The sequence below is a fragment of the Eumetopias jubatus genome, unplaced genomic scaffold (assembly GCF_037043125.1).
Source record: "Eumetopias jubatus isolate StellerSeaLion01/CBP00866 unplaced genomic scaffold, mEumJub1_p1.0 scaffold_4, whole genome shotgun sequence".
Lineage (NCBI taxonomy): Eukaryota > Metazoa > Chordata > Mammalia > Carnivora > Otariidae > Eumetopias > Eumetopias jubatus.
This window is the reverse complement of record NW_028274810.1, coordinates 190,034,102-190,049,158: the sequence shown is the minus strand read 5'-3', so window position 1 is coordinate 190,049,158 and position 15,057 is coordinate 190,034,102. Positions and strand designations below refer to the sequence as shown.

At 37.8% G+C, this 15,057-nt stretch overlaps 1 protein-coding gene across 7 annotated transcripts in view; it reads left to right on the top strand.

Moving 5' to 3' along the window:
- The window catches only part of SPIDR (scaffold protein involved in DNA repair), a 562,942-nt gene that overhangs the window by 263,392 nt on the left and 284,493 nt on the right, over nucleotides 1-15,057 (top strand). The window lies entirely within an intron of this gene.

Below are 15,057 nucleotides of genomic sequence, written 5' to 3'. Positions count from 1 at the left end.
TTGTTTTGTTTTTTAATGTATCTTTTATTGAATAGTATAAGATATGTACAGGATCATACACAAATTATAAGGATACATTTCTACAAATAATCACAAAGTGACTATGTAATTTTTTTTTAAAGATTTTATTTATTTATTTGAGAGAGTGATTGGGAGAGAGATACAGCATGTGCGCCTGAGCAGGGGGGAGGGGCAGAGGGAGAGGGAGAAGCAGACTCCCCACTGAGCAGGGAGCCTGATGTGGCACTAGATCTTAGGACCCCGGGATCATGATCTGAGCCGAAGGCAGCTGCTTAACTAAGTGAACCACACAGGTGCCCTGACTATGTAATTTCTATCCAGTCCAAGAAATAGAATGAAGTGCATACCTGGAGCCACCCCATCCCCCTCTCATTTCCTCCCTCTCCCTCCTGCACCAGGTAACTATGATCCTGACTTATGATATAATAGAGTCCTTGGAATGTTTGAGAACTTCATATAAATAGAACCATGTAGGGGCGCCTGGGTCGTTCAGTCGTTAAGCTTCTGCCTTCGGCTCAGGTCATGGTCCCAGGATCTTGGATTCGAGCCCCGCATCGGGCTCCCTGCTCAGTGGGAAGCCTGCTTCTCCCTCTCCCACTCCCCCTGCTTGTTTTCCTTCTCTCGCTGTGTCTCTCTCTGGGTCAAATAAATGAATTAAAAAAAAAAAAGCATGCAGTAATCATACAATATGCATTCTCTTTTGCCTGACTACTTTCACTTAATATTATGCTTGTGAGATTCAACAATATTGTTATATTTAGCAGTTTGTTCATTTTTATTGCTATAAAGTATTCCATTGTATTAATTTATGCAATTAATGTATCTGTTCTTCTGTTGATAGTTAGGTGTCTTCAATTTGAGGATATTACGAATAATACTATAATGACCAACCGTCTTTCTGTGTAGCTCACTCAAGAATACAATACAAATGGGCCGCCTGGGTGGCTCAGTCCGTTAAATGTCTACGTTCAGCTCAGGTCATGATCCCAGGGTCCTGGGATCGAGCCCTACATCAGGCTCCCTGCTCAATGGGGAGTCTGCTTCTCCTTCTGCCCCTCCCCTACTGCTTGTGCTTGTGCTCTCTCTCAAATAAATAAAATAAAAAATAATACAATGCCATTAATTCTCCTCTCTGAAATTTCTCATCATACTAAAATCATGCCATTATTTTTCTACTATGTTAAAAATATTTTTTTAATTCATCTTGACTGTACTTCCTCTCCCCACCATGGCCATATTGCCTCCCATTCTCTACTGAGCCTGTTTTTTCAGGCTTCCAGCCCAGCACTCCCCATACCACACCCCTAGCATTGGCAGTGACCTCCATGCTGCTTCTCCTGTGGTCACTTGTGTGGCCATCATGTCTCCCTGCAGTTAGTGCTCACTCCTGCTTTGTTTCCCTGCCTCCCCTGTGCTCCTCCTTATGCCTTTCTCTGGCTTCTCAGTACTAAAGTGCTCTGCTCGGCTCAGTACTGACCTCTTCTCTGTCCTGTCCACCTCACCCTCTTGGTGCTTTCATTTCATCTTGTAACTTCAGATGCCAGCTGCACACTGATCCCTCCCAAAACCCACTGTCTGCTCCATCACCAGAGCAGCATTCCTTATTGCCTCAGCCATGGTTCCACTTAGGTGCTGAAGGCATGGCAGAATCAAGCTCCTGACCCTCCCTCCACTTCCCCACTCTTCCCCAACTCAGGAAATGGAAACCACCTTCTTGTAGTTCCTCCACATATCATCAACTCGTCTTTTTCTCATAATCTCCCTTCTGCCCGTGGGAACCTCTTGGTAACTCCACTTCCAAATGCACAGAGTCCAGCACTTCTTGTCACCTCTACTGTTAGAACATTTCCAGGTAATCATTGTCTGTCCTCTGGATTGTTGCAGTAGTTTCTTAAATCATCTTCTTGCTTCTTTCCGTGCTCTCCTTCTGTCTCTTTCAAGATGACTAAAGGAGCAAAGCTATGAATATATAAGTTGTCATACCGCTTTTTGGCTCCACACACCCCAGTGTCTGCTCACCTCATACACAAACCCCTCCTGAGCTCTGGGGCCTTATCTCCCACCCCTTTCTCCTTCCCCAGTTCCATCGTGGCCACCCGGGACTCCACTCTGGTCCTCAGGTTCCATGCCACTTTCCCCCTGGTGCCTGGGTTCTTGCCTGTGCTGGGTTCTTGCCTGTGCTGGGGTGCTCTGTTCCACACCTCCCCATGTCTGCATGGCTTGCAGTTTTCTTATCTTCTCTGGGCATTTACTCAGATGTCACCTTCTCAAGAATCCTACCTTTGGTCCCATACCTAAAATTGGAAACTACCTCCTTCCACACCCTTCATTGTCCTTTCCTACTTTGTTTTTCATAATCAGGAAAATTAAAGTATTTTAGTTTAGAATTTTGCTATGGAATGAGTGAGCAATTTCCTCCCTGTCCTGACAGTGCTCCTCCTGTGTAGGGTCTTGTTCCTGTAATTTCTTGTGTTCTTTCAACTGTTTTATTGGAAGTCCTTTCTGGAAGCTTATAGTAAAACTCAGTAATATTGAGAGTATTTGATTTTTGCAGAGTGTCCTATTTTATCTTCTTATATACAAAAACAGTTTATGTTTTCATTTATTGTATTTCAACAAAAAAATGTATATTCAAGCTATGCTGAGTTTTTTATAGTGAGACAATGAAAACTCCAGCATAGTTGTGTTTGGAACTACATTTAGAAACTTTAGTGTACTCTGTAAGACTGTTGAATCACAGACCTGTACCTCTGAAACAAATAATACATTATATGTTAAAAGAAAAAAAAAGAAGAAGAAAAAGAAGAAGACAGCAGGAGGGGAAGAATGAAGGGGGGTACATCAGAGGGGGAGACAAACCATGAGAGACTATGGACTCTGAAAAACAAACTGAAGGTTCTAGAGGGGAGGGGGTGGGGGGATGGGTTAGCCCAGTGATGGGTATTAAAGAGGGCACGTACTGCACACACACACACACACACCACAGTCTCACATTTAGTTCTTTAATACATTTTGAGTTTATTTTTATGTATGGTGTAAGAAAGTGGTCCAGTTTCATTCTTTTGCATGTTGCTGTTCAGTTTTCCCAACACCATTTATTGAAGAGACTGCATATTCTTGTTTCCTTTGTCATAGATTAATTGACCATATAGTCATGGGTTTATTTCCAGGCTCTCTATTCTGTTTCATTGATCTACGTATCTACTTTTGTGCCAGTACCATACTGTTTTGATTTACTATAGTTTTGTGGTATGTCTTGAAATCTGGGATTGTGATACCTCCAGTTTTATTCTTTTTCAAGATTGCTTTGGCTATTTGAGGTCTTATGTGGTTCCATATAAATTTTAGGATTATTTATTTCTGTGAAAAATGCTGTTGGTATTTTGATAGATATTACCTTAAATCTATAGATTGCTTTGGATAGTAATGACATTTTAACAATATTTGTTCTTCCAATCCATGGGCATGGAATGTTTTTCCACTTCTTTGTGTCATGTTCAGTTTCTTTCATCAGTGTTTTATAGTTTTCAGAGTACAGGTCTTTCACCTCTTTGGTGAAGTTTATTCCGAGCTATTTTATTCTTTTTGGTGTAATTGTACATGGGATTGTTTCCTTAACTACTCTTTCTGCTACTTTATTATTAATGTATAGAAATGCAACAGATTTCTGTATATTGATTTTGTATCCTGCAAACTTACTGAATTTATGTATCAGTTCTAGTAGTTTTTGATGGAATATGTAGGGTTTTCCAAATGTAGTAACATGCTATCTGCAAATAGTGAACGTTTTATTTCTTCCTTACCAATTTGGATGCCTTTTATTTCTTTTAATTGCCTGATTATCGTGGCTAGGACTATGTTGAATAAAAGTGGTGAGAGGACATCTTTCTCTTGTTCTTTATCTTAGGGGCAAAGCTTTCCGTTTTTCACCATTGAGTAGGATGTTAGCTCTGGGTTTTTCATAGATGGCCTTTATTATGTTGAGAATAGTTGCTACATTCTTTTGGCACTGACTTCTGATTTAAAGATACCATTATTATTCAGTCAGACCCTTTGAATAAACATGTAGGTTGCTCCTCCTCTTTGGTTACTGCAAACAGGACTATATCATTTTCTTCATATGTGAGGAAGGGCTGTAAGGTTAATTTCTTTGTTATTGCTGGATCAGAGGATATATACCTCTTTAATGTTAGCAGACATTATCAGATGGCATCATTTTACATTACTACTGGCAGTACATAAAGTGCCTGTTTTCCTTTTACTAACCTACTGTATTAATCTTCACCAATTTAAAAACTAGAAAATGAATTTTATAATTTTAATTTGCATTTCTTTTACTATAATATGGGCTTAGGCTTCATTCCCTGAATTTAAGAACCATTTATATTTTATTTTCTATGAAATGCCTGTTGATGACTTTTGACCTGTATTGTCTTGGATTGTTGATCTTTATCTTAGTGATTTGTATCAACTCTTTAGCAATGATAAAAATAGCTCCTTGCCAATCATACACATTAAATGAGTTTTATCCCAGTTTGTTATTAGTCTTTCAACTCTTTTAGGGGGTAGGGATTTTTTTGTTTGTTTGGTTTTGAAAAGCAGGGTAGTCTGTTTTTCCATGACTTTATCTATCTTTTGTAGTTTCTACATTTTATATCATAGGTAGTAAAGAAGATCTTTCTTGCTGTGAGATTAAAAATTTATTCTTTGTTTTATTCTAATATTTTTATGGATTAATTACTTAAAATTTTTTACATTTATTTATTTACTTATTTATTTTTTGGTTTTATTTAAATTTATGTTAGTTAACATATAGTATATTATTAATTTCAGGGTAAAATTTAATGATTCATCAGTTGCATATAACACCCAGTGCTCATTACATCAAGTACCATCCTTAATGCCCATCACCCAATTATCTGTTCCCCCCACCCACCTTTCCTCCAGCAGCTCTCAGTTCTTTATAGTTAAGAGTCTCTTACAGGGGTGCCTCGGTAGCTCAGATGGTTAAGCATCTGCCTTCAGCTCACATCATGATCCCAGGGTCCTGGGATCAAGCCCCACATCGGGCTTCTGCCTCAGCAGGGAGACTGCTTCTCCCTCTCCCCTTGGTAATGCTCTTTCTCTCTGTATCTCTGTCTCAAATGAATAAATAAAATCTTAATGAAAAAAAAAGTCTCTTACAGTTTGTCTCCCTCTCTGTTTTTATCTATTTTTCTTTCCCTTCCCCTATGTTCATCAGTTTTGTTTCTTAAATTCCACATATGAGTGAAATCATATTTGTCTTTCTTGCTGACTTATTTCACTTAGCATAATACCCTCTAGTTCCATCCAGGTCGTTGGCAAATGGCAAGAGTTCATTTTTTTGATGCCTGAGTTATATATATATAGATATAGATATAGATATAGATATATATTATATATTATATATAGAAGATGTGAGATATATATATATATTTCACATCTTCTTTATCCATTCATCTGTTGATGGACATCTGGGCTCTTTCCATATTTTGGCTGTTGTGGCATTGCTGCTATAAACAGTGGGGTGCATGTGCCCCTTTGAATCACTATTATTGTATCCTTTGGATAAATACCTAAACAAAACAGGAAAGAAAATCCACTGGAAAGACAGTCTTTTCAACAAATGGTGTTGGGAAAAAATTTTTACATTTAAATCTTTGAGTCCTGGAATTTATATTTATGTAATAGATAAAGTAGGAAATGCATTTTTTTCCCCCAAATGACTACTTAGGAGTCCCAGCACCATTTATTGGCATCACGTTAAATTTATAAATTCATGAATTAGGACTAAAAAGCTGTCTCTGGGTCAGGCTCTGCTAGGATACTCCTCCCTTCCCCATGCTGATGGAGTTAATCACAGCATATATCAGAACACCAGTGTTCTGGAAATCTGTCTTCTTCAGAAATCTGTCCTCATTAAAGCATCTTCTCCTTTCTTACCCTAGTTTTGGTCCTTTGTGTAATTTAGCTCTTGCTTTCAGTAGAGTCTAAGTTCATCTATGGTGGCAAGGGTGATTTGCTATTCTTTGTTTTTAATCTCCTCCCTCAACTTCTAATATTTTTGTGCAAGCCTGTATATTTTAAAACACATTCTGGGGCTCATGAATGGCTCATTGGTTAAGCATCTGACCCTTGATTTCAGCTCAAGTCATGATCTCAAGAGCCTGCTTAAGATTCTCTCTCTCCCTTTCCCTCTGCCCCTTCCCCTGCCTTAAAAAAACCCCATTTATTAAGTGATGCATTTTTTAAGTAAAAAGAATTAGTATCTAAGTGTAGTGTTCTTTAGGAAAGATGCTTTAGAGGTATTGAATGTGTTGGACACTTTCTTGAGCTCATAAGAAGTAAAATTAGATCAAGATTATCTGCAAAGATTTATATTTACAAAAAAATTCCAAATCCCACTGGCTCCTTAGACCTTATAAGTGGATGAGTTATTATCATTTGGCTTTGCAGTGTTTTTAGGTCTGGGTCTTACTGAGGCAACTGCCTTAGTGTTTGTGTCTCATTCTTTTTTTTTTTTTTTAAGATTTTATTTAATTGAGAGAGTGAGAGAGCATGCATATACAATACAATTGTATTGTCTTGTATTATGTCTTGTTATATATCAGAATCAGATATTAAGATTTTATTTATTTGAGAGAGTGAGAAAGCATGAGCAGAGGTAGAATCAGATACAGAGGGAGAAGCAGACTCCCCATATATGGGGAGCCTGCCGCCACCAAGGGTCTCCGTCCCAGGACCTTGAGATCATGACCTGAGCCAAAGGCAGACACTTAACTGACTGAGCTACCGAGGCAACTTGCTTCTGTCATTCTTTTAGGGGAAATTTTCTGTCTGGAATTATATGGAATTTCTTCTGTGGTTCTATATGCAGAGATTGTTAATTCTAAACTTTATTTGGTTATTTTTTTCCTCTCATGTGTCTCTTACAGTTTTCAATTTGAGATTTTTTGCTCTATAAATGGAATATAGGTAATAAAATAAGAGTGAAATGAAATCCTGTATTTGCCCATTTTAATATGTGAGATCTTACTGTTTTTACATATTATGCCATGAACAGAAAATGAATTTTGCTCTCTAGGAAGATAGCTTAGAATGTTTGTGTTATCCAAGGCAAATGGTACCAGATATTAATATTAATGGTATCTAAGAATTTTAGTAAATCCACAAAAGTGAAAATATCTGAAATACATGTAATTTGATAAATTTCTCTGGAGTCATTAGGACCTTTCTCAAAATCACCATCTCAAAAGAAGGAAATGAATATATAAATACATTTAATACAAACACATGAAAATTCTTTTATAGAAGTATTAAATATATAAAGCAAGATACTTGGGCAAAATTTTAAAATACCAATCATTCTCAAATGTTGGTGGGAGGTGCAATTTGTGTATCTTTGCAATATGTTACAGATGTTAATGTGAATATACTTTGATACAGAACTTTTGCTACTGGGACTTTATCCTGTAAAAATTTTCAATTAGGTACAAAAGATATTGTCGTAAATGTTGTGCTTAAAACCTTAAAATCTAAAACCAGCCTAAATAGTCATTAATATGGAGTGGAATAAATAAGTTTCTGCACATCCCTGCACATCTTTCACATAGTAAAAGAAATTTTTATTTCCTCTCCTAGAAAAATATCTATATCACAGTGCAGTTTCGCAGAGAGTGGGTCATAAAACGGCTCTCAGGGTCACTGAGACAGGAGGAGCAGTCAGGGTCATTTGGGTAGGAGGAGCATTACCACTTTTCCTTGGCTACCTTCTCATTACCCAGCAGACAAACTTGACACACTATTGTTGTTAGTTTCTAGGGCTCCCATAAAAAAAAAAAAAATACCACACACTGGATGGTTTAAACAACAGAAGTTCATTTTCTCACAGTTTTGGGGGTTGGAAATCCAATATCAAGGTACCAGTGGTTGGTTTCCACTGAGGCTTCTCTCTCTGGCTTGAAGATAGCTACACTCTTGCTCTGTCCTCAAGTAGTTTTTCCTCTGTGTCGGCCCATGCTCCTGATGTCTGTTTGTGTACCCAAATGTCCTCTCATTATAAGGACACCAGTTGTAACAGAGCCCTTCCTAAGTGGTCTCATTTTAACTTAATTACCTTTTTAACGGTAATTATCTCCATATAGTCACATTCTGAGGTGCCAGAGGTTAGGGCTTCAACATTTGAATTTGTGAGGGACACAGTTCGGTTCATAACACTGTCATAAAAATTAGCACTTTCTACTGGATATTTCAGTGTTGTGAATTTGGTCAATCACCTGATTTTTCTGTTCCCGTGTCTCAGAGAACGTGACAGTCGTCTAAATAGCTTCCTGAATTGTATTGTCTTGTATTATGTCTTGTTATATATACATATAGATTTTTCTCAAAAAGATCCTTTTTTAATTTAAAGAAAGCATAATAGTATTTTTTTTAGGTACTTTAGGAAGAGAAATGGATGGGAAGTGTTTTGAAAGATGATTTTATCAGTATACTTGTATAGGTGATTTGGGCCATCTGTCTTAATAATTTGGAAGTTTCTGTATTTTAATTAAGAATTTATTTTTTGTTATCCAAATGTTAACTGAAGCTAGTCTAGATGTCTCTTAAAAACAGCTCATAGTTAGGGGTGCCTGTGTGGCTCAGTTAAACATCCAACTCTTGATTTCACCCCAGATCATGATCGCAGGGTCATGGGATTGAGCCCTGTATTGGGCTCTGCACTGGGCATGGAGCCTGCTTAGGATACTCTCTCTCCCTCTCCCTCTGCCCCTCTCTGCTTGCACACTCTCTCAAAAAAATAAAAAACAAACAAACAAAACAAAACAAAACAAAAAACCCTGATAGTTGAAAAAAAAAGCCAAAATAATAATGACTAGTCTTTTTTTTTTAGTGGAAACTTGATAAGTTTCCACCTTAAATATTTTTTTTCCTTGTAGGCTGTCTGCTCTTTTCCCACGAAAAGCCTTTTGTGTACATTCAAACTGGCTTTCAGCATGGAAACAGTTTTAAAAACAATCAGTAGACTTCAGACAATTCCATTTGTCCTTTAGTAATAAATGTGGGTTTAGTTGTAAAATGGTTGCTTACCCAAAGGAGTTTAGAGCCCGCTTTATATATTACCTAATACATTCTTATTGAATTCCTTTAAGATGTAATATTATTTTGTCTGAATAAATCTGGGAATGAATTTAGAAGTAAGATGCCTTGGGTAGGATTAATTGTATTATGAAGTATAGAATTATGTAACAGTAAGCAACTTATAAAAAAGTCATGAATGCATAAAATTTCAGACATACAAAAATATAACAGTGTGATCAATCTCATGTCCCCATCACAGTTTTAACATTTATCAATTAATGAATAAACAAAATTTACCACTAAAGGAAACTAAAAGCTTTAAATATGATTCCAAAGAAACATTTTAGCAAGTTGAACACTTTTTTTTTTTTATGTGAAGAAAGAAGTTTTCTGTGATGCTAGTTGTAGAAAGAGGGAGGTAGAATTCATCTGGCTAATTGAATATGACCCACTACCAGATCTAAAGCCAGGATGAGCACCAGAGAAAGATGAGTATGTGTAGTCTATCAGGGGACAGCCAGGACACTTCCTACCTTACCCACTCATTCACTCCTTCATTCAAAAATATTTGTTAGTACACTGTGTGGCAGATGATTTTCCCCCGTTACAATAAGCATCCTAATCTGGGGAAGGCATGAAATCTGACTTCCCATTATCATGAATATCTGTCTATATCATCATCTTTTTAATGGCTACTTAGCATTTCACTACATGGATATATCATTAAGCAGTCTCTTATATTGAGTTTTTTTTTAATTTAATTTTATTATGTTATGTTTATCACCATACATTACATCATTAGTTTTTGATGTAGTGTTCCATGATTCATTGTTTGCGTAATACACCCAGTGCTCCATTCAATATGTGCCCTCTTTAATACCCATCACCAGGCTAACCCATCCCCCCATCCCCCTCCCCTCTAGAACCCTTAGTTTGTTTCTCAGAGTCCATAGTCTCTCATGGTTCATCTCCCCCTCTGATCCTTCCCCCCTTCATTTTTCCCTTCCTACTATCTTTTTTTTTTTTTAACATATAATGTATTATTTGTTTCAGAGGTACAGGTCTGTGATTCAACAGTCTTACACAATTCACAGTGCTCACCATAGCCCATACCCTCCCCAATGTCTGTCACCCAGCCACCCCATCCCTCCCACCCCCACCACTCCAGCAACCCTCAGTTTGTTTCCTGAGATTAAGAATTCATCATATCCGTGAGATCATATGATACATGTCTTTCTCTGATTGACTTATTTCACTTAGCATAATACCCTCTAGTTCCATATTGAGTTTTTAAGGTTGCTTCCCATTTTGAGCTGTTTGAAACAGTACTGAATGAAAGTGTGTATCCTCTCATCTAATGGTATTAGGATATTTCTCTTTTTTTTTAAAGATTTTATTTATTTATTTATTTGAGAGAGAGACTCGAGAGAGAGCGAGAGAGCGAGAGAGAGCACGAGTGGGGAGGAGAGGGAGAAGCAGGCTCCCTGCTGAGCAAGGAGCCCAATGCGGGGCTTGATCCCAGGACCCTGGGATCATGACCTAGGCCGAAGGCAGTGGCTTAACTGACTGAACCACCCAGGCACCCCTAGGATATTTCTAAAAGTAGAAATTCTTGCTTAGAGGGGCTCTGGCTGGCTCAGTTGGTAGAGCACGTGACTTGATGTTGGGCTCACGAGTTCAAGCCCCATGTTGGGCTTACTTAAAAAAAGAAAAAAATTCTTGCTTAGAGAATATGGTGGGTTTTGAGCTTTTCAATATATTATTACCATAGTAACCTGTCAAGGTTATAAATGTTCCCACTGCTGCCAGTTTTTCAGCAGTCACATCAATACACACTCAACTATTTTTTAAAGATTTTTATCTATTTGAGAGAGAGAGAGATGGTGAGAAAGAGTACGAGGGGAGGAGAGGGACAGAGGAAGAGGGAGAAGCAGGCTCCCTGCTAAGCAGGGAGCCTGATGTGGGGCTCGATCCAAGGATCCTGGGATCGTGACCTGAGTGGAAGGTAGATACTTAACCAACCAACACTCAACATTTTTAATGACTACACATTATGATATTATTTCTTTATTCTTTTCTATATTATCAGCATGTAGTATATATCCATTTTTTCTAACATAAATAACTCTTTAATAGACATACACATGTATATAATTTAGTACATATTTCAGATTGCTTTTCAGAGTAGATTTTAGGAACTGTTTTAGTCAGTTAAAGGTATACATTTTGTTGTTATTGTCACTGCTGTAATATCTTGATATAGTTATCTATAAACCTCACAGTAGAGTACCTGCTCCTGGTCAAAGTGAATACTTTTTCTTATATTTATTTACTAATGGCAGATTCTCTTTTGAGAATTGGTTGTCTCAACTTTTGCTCATATTTGTTGGGGTCCTACAGACTTTCTTATCTATTTGTATGCCTGTTTTATGTAGCGAAACATTTCTATTTATAGTTAAATCACTTATGATAATAATTTTGTTGTTTCCTTCCTAATACTTAAGCTTCCTTACCTGTCTCTGTCTTATTACATTAGCTAAAACTTTTAAGTCAGTCTTTTTTCCTACTGTATTTCCAGTGACTAGAATAATGCCAGACATAGTAAACATTCAATAACTATATGATCAGTGCTGAGTATTAAATAATCATCAAGACGTTGTCAGTCTTCTTATGCTCCCTATTTGAATGAGAGGATATATCAGTGTATTTCATTGATTTGTACATTCATTAAGAAGCATTTATTGAATGTTTACATATGCTATAAAAGGCCTTGTGCTAGATAATGGGGATACAGTATTCAAAATGATAAATCAGGGTGCCTGGGTGGCTCAGTCAGTTAAGCGTCTGCCTTTGGCTCAGGTCAAGATCCCAGGGTCCTGGGATAGAGTCCCTGCTCAGCGGGGAGTCTGCTTCTCCCTCTGCCCCTCCTCCCACTCATGGGCTCTCTCTCTCTCTCTCTCAAAAATACATAAAAAGCAAAAACAAACAAAAATGACAAGTCATCTCTGCCCTTAAGGAACTCACAGTGTGGTGGAAGAGAAAGGTAATATAAACAAGTTATAAAGGCCTCTAGAATGTATAAAAATAGAGCTCTGTATGAGGGATGTGAGGACAGTGAGGAGGGCAGTACAATTGATAGGTAGGTCAGTAGAGGTTTGTGTGTGCACACACACATACACGCACGCTGGGGAGAGTACAGTTTGAGTGTCAAGGGTATCTTCCTGGAGTTGGTGATCCCCTATCCAAGCTACGAATGCTACATTGGAAAGAACAATGGAAGGGATTATAAGGGCTTGAAGTAGAAAAGACTGAATGAGCAAAGTCCCAAGAGGCCACAATGGTATGGTGGTGTAGGGTGTGTGCAGGGATATATATAGTGTTAGATGGATCAAGTAGAAATTCTGCAGCAGGGGTGGCAGCAAGTGAGGCCGGAGAACCTGTGTACAATGTTATAAAGAGCTGGTATTGAATCCTCCCTGCTGTCCAGGAGAAGAGAGATGTGATCTGGTTCACACTTTGAAGTTTGTGGAGACTGACTGTAGAAGGCTAGAGTAAAGGCATCTTGCAGGCTTTGGAAGTAGCTCAAGTGTAAGGAAGATGATGACTTGGACTAGGATGGTAAACAGCAGATTTGGGATATATTTTGGAGTCAGAAGCAACAAGATTTTCTTATAGTTTTGATGTGCTTTGTGAATGAAAGTCAAGAAACAAGGTTAAGTTAGAAAACTCCTAAGTTTTTTGTTTGAGGAAACAAGTGATTTATGATGCCATGTTGTAAAATGGGGAGACTTGGGTTGATTTGGGGGACACAGTCAACAGTACCTTCTTGAGACCAGCAATAGCTAAAGCCCTGAGTAAACATAAAAGAGATTGTGATGCCAAGAGAAACACTCTTGTCAGCTGGTCTGGTCTGGATTTTCAGTGTAACCCATGTTTGGTAAATGCCAGAGGACCAAGGTAGAACCCATAGGCTTATTCACAGCTGCTTTTGTTCCTCCTTTATATTTGCCACCTGGGATTCTTTGAAATGAAGATGTTACTGACACTTATTGCTTGGAGTAAAGCAATATTAAAGATGGAAGGCTTGTTTCCTGGGTGGTACTGACTTTCTCTTGTGACAGCCAGAAGGGCAATTTTTTTCCCACCAAAATTACAGGATGTCTTGAGAGGAAATAAATAGGAAAGAAAATTAATGCAGTGAGAAAAGGAAGAAAATGAAGACCATGATAGTAATCTAGAAAATCTAAAAAACTAGAAGGGAAGAGAGAACAAAATCAATCATTTATGCTTTCATGAGAAAAGAAGAAAAGCAGCTATCAGCTACAGAACACTCTTCCATGGGATCTTCATAGGAATACAACCAAAAGGTTCTGCACTCAAATAACTTTGGGAAAGGCTACTTAAATATGGACTATTTAATACACTGTCAGACTGCTCAGAGTCTAATATGCAAATGTCCATTACATTTTACAGTAGAGGAAAGCCAAAACAGAGAGGAACATACAAGCAAAACATGAGCAACAAATGATCACATATTTCCTAATCTAAGAAAATGTGTCAAGAGAAGAAGAGTAGTGATGTCTCAAAAAATGGTGGAGTAGTAAACACTTCCACCTAAACAACTAGTACACTGGGAGGAGCTGAATGTAGTTGAACATTTGTAGCTCCAGGGAACACTTTGATAAAGAGTAAATTTGGAGGAATTTCAGCCTCTCAAGTGGTAGTAGCTACCATCCCACATCCTCAGTCTTACAGTCCTGGTGCAGAATGCTGGAGCCAGGGTGGGCAATATATCAGGGTTGTGTACTGATTGCTGAAAGCTGCTTTTGATCACTGAGGAACTGGCACAGAGGCCAGTGGACATTTTTTCAACCCCCACAGGCTGAAGTGGTTTCCAAGTGACTTACAGGTCACAGCATCCAGAACTGTGAGAAAATAATTTTCTGTTTTTCAAGCTACCCAGTCTGTGGTATTTTGTTATGGTAGCCCTAGGAAACAAATATACAAATCTTAGATTTAAAAAATTCAAATTAAAAAGTATCTTTTATGTTCACGGTGGAATAAAACTAGAAATTACAAACAGAAGGAAAACTGAAAATTAATAAATATGTGGAAATTAACAGTACAGTCTTAAACAGCCAATAGGTTGAAGAAGAAATCACAAGAGAAATTAGAAAATACCTTGAGACAAATGCAAATGAAAACAAAACACACCTAAATTTACAATGCAAAAACACTGTGTCAATAGAAATTTGTAAATGTAAACATATACCTTAAAATTAAGAAGAAAACTATCTATACAGCTAAAGGTACTAAAAGAAAGAAGAGCACACTAAATCCAATGCCAGCAGAAGGGTAGACATAATAAAATTAGAGTAGAGATTTTAAAAAATAGAGGACAGAAAGAAAGTAGAAAAAAATCTGTTACTCTAAGTGTTGGCACTTTGAAAACATCAAAATAATTGACATTTAGCTAGACTGCCTCAGAAAGAAAAACAAGGGGCACCTGGGTGGCTCACTCGGTTAAGCCTCTGCCTTTGGCTCAGGTCATGATCCCAGGGTCCTGGATCGAGCCCCGCATGGGGCTCCTTCCTCAACAGGGAGACTGCTTCTCCCTCTCCCTCTGCCGCTCCCCCTGCTCCTGCTATCTCTCTCTCTCTCTGTTTCAAATAAGTAAATAAAATCTTTTAAAAATTATTAAAAAAATAAGAAACAAAAACAGAAGGCTGAAATGATTAGAGTCAGAGATGACTCTTCCAAGAGATTTAAAGAGATAGTATTTGTCTACTTTCCCTTTTGGGAGCCAAACATTTAAGGAAATCTTTATTAGATCACTACTGACTACAGAGATAATGGAATAGAAATAACAGATACCAAATACGACAAGGAACACACACCTTGAAAAAATAGTACTGAAAAGCCAAACAGATGAATCCA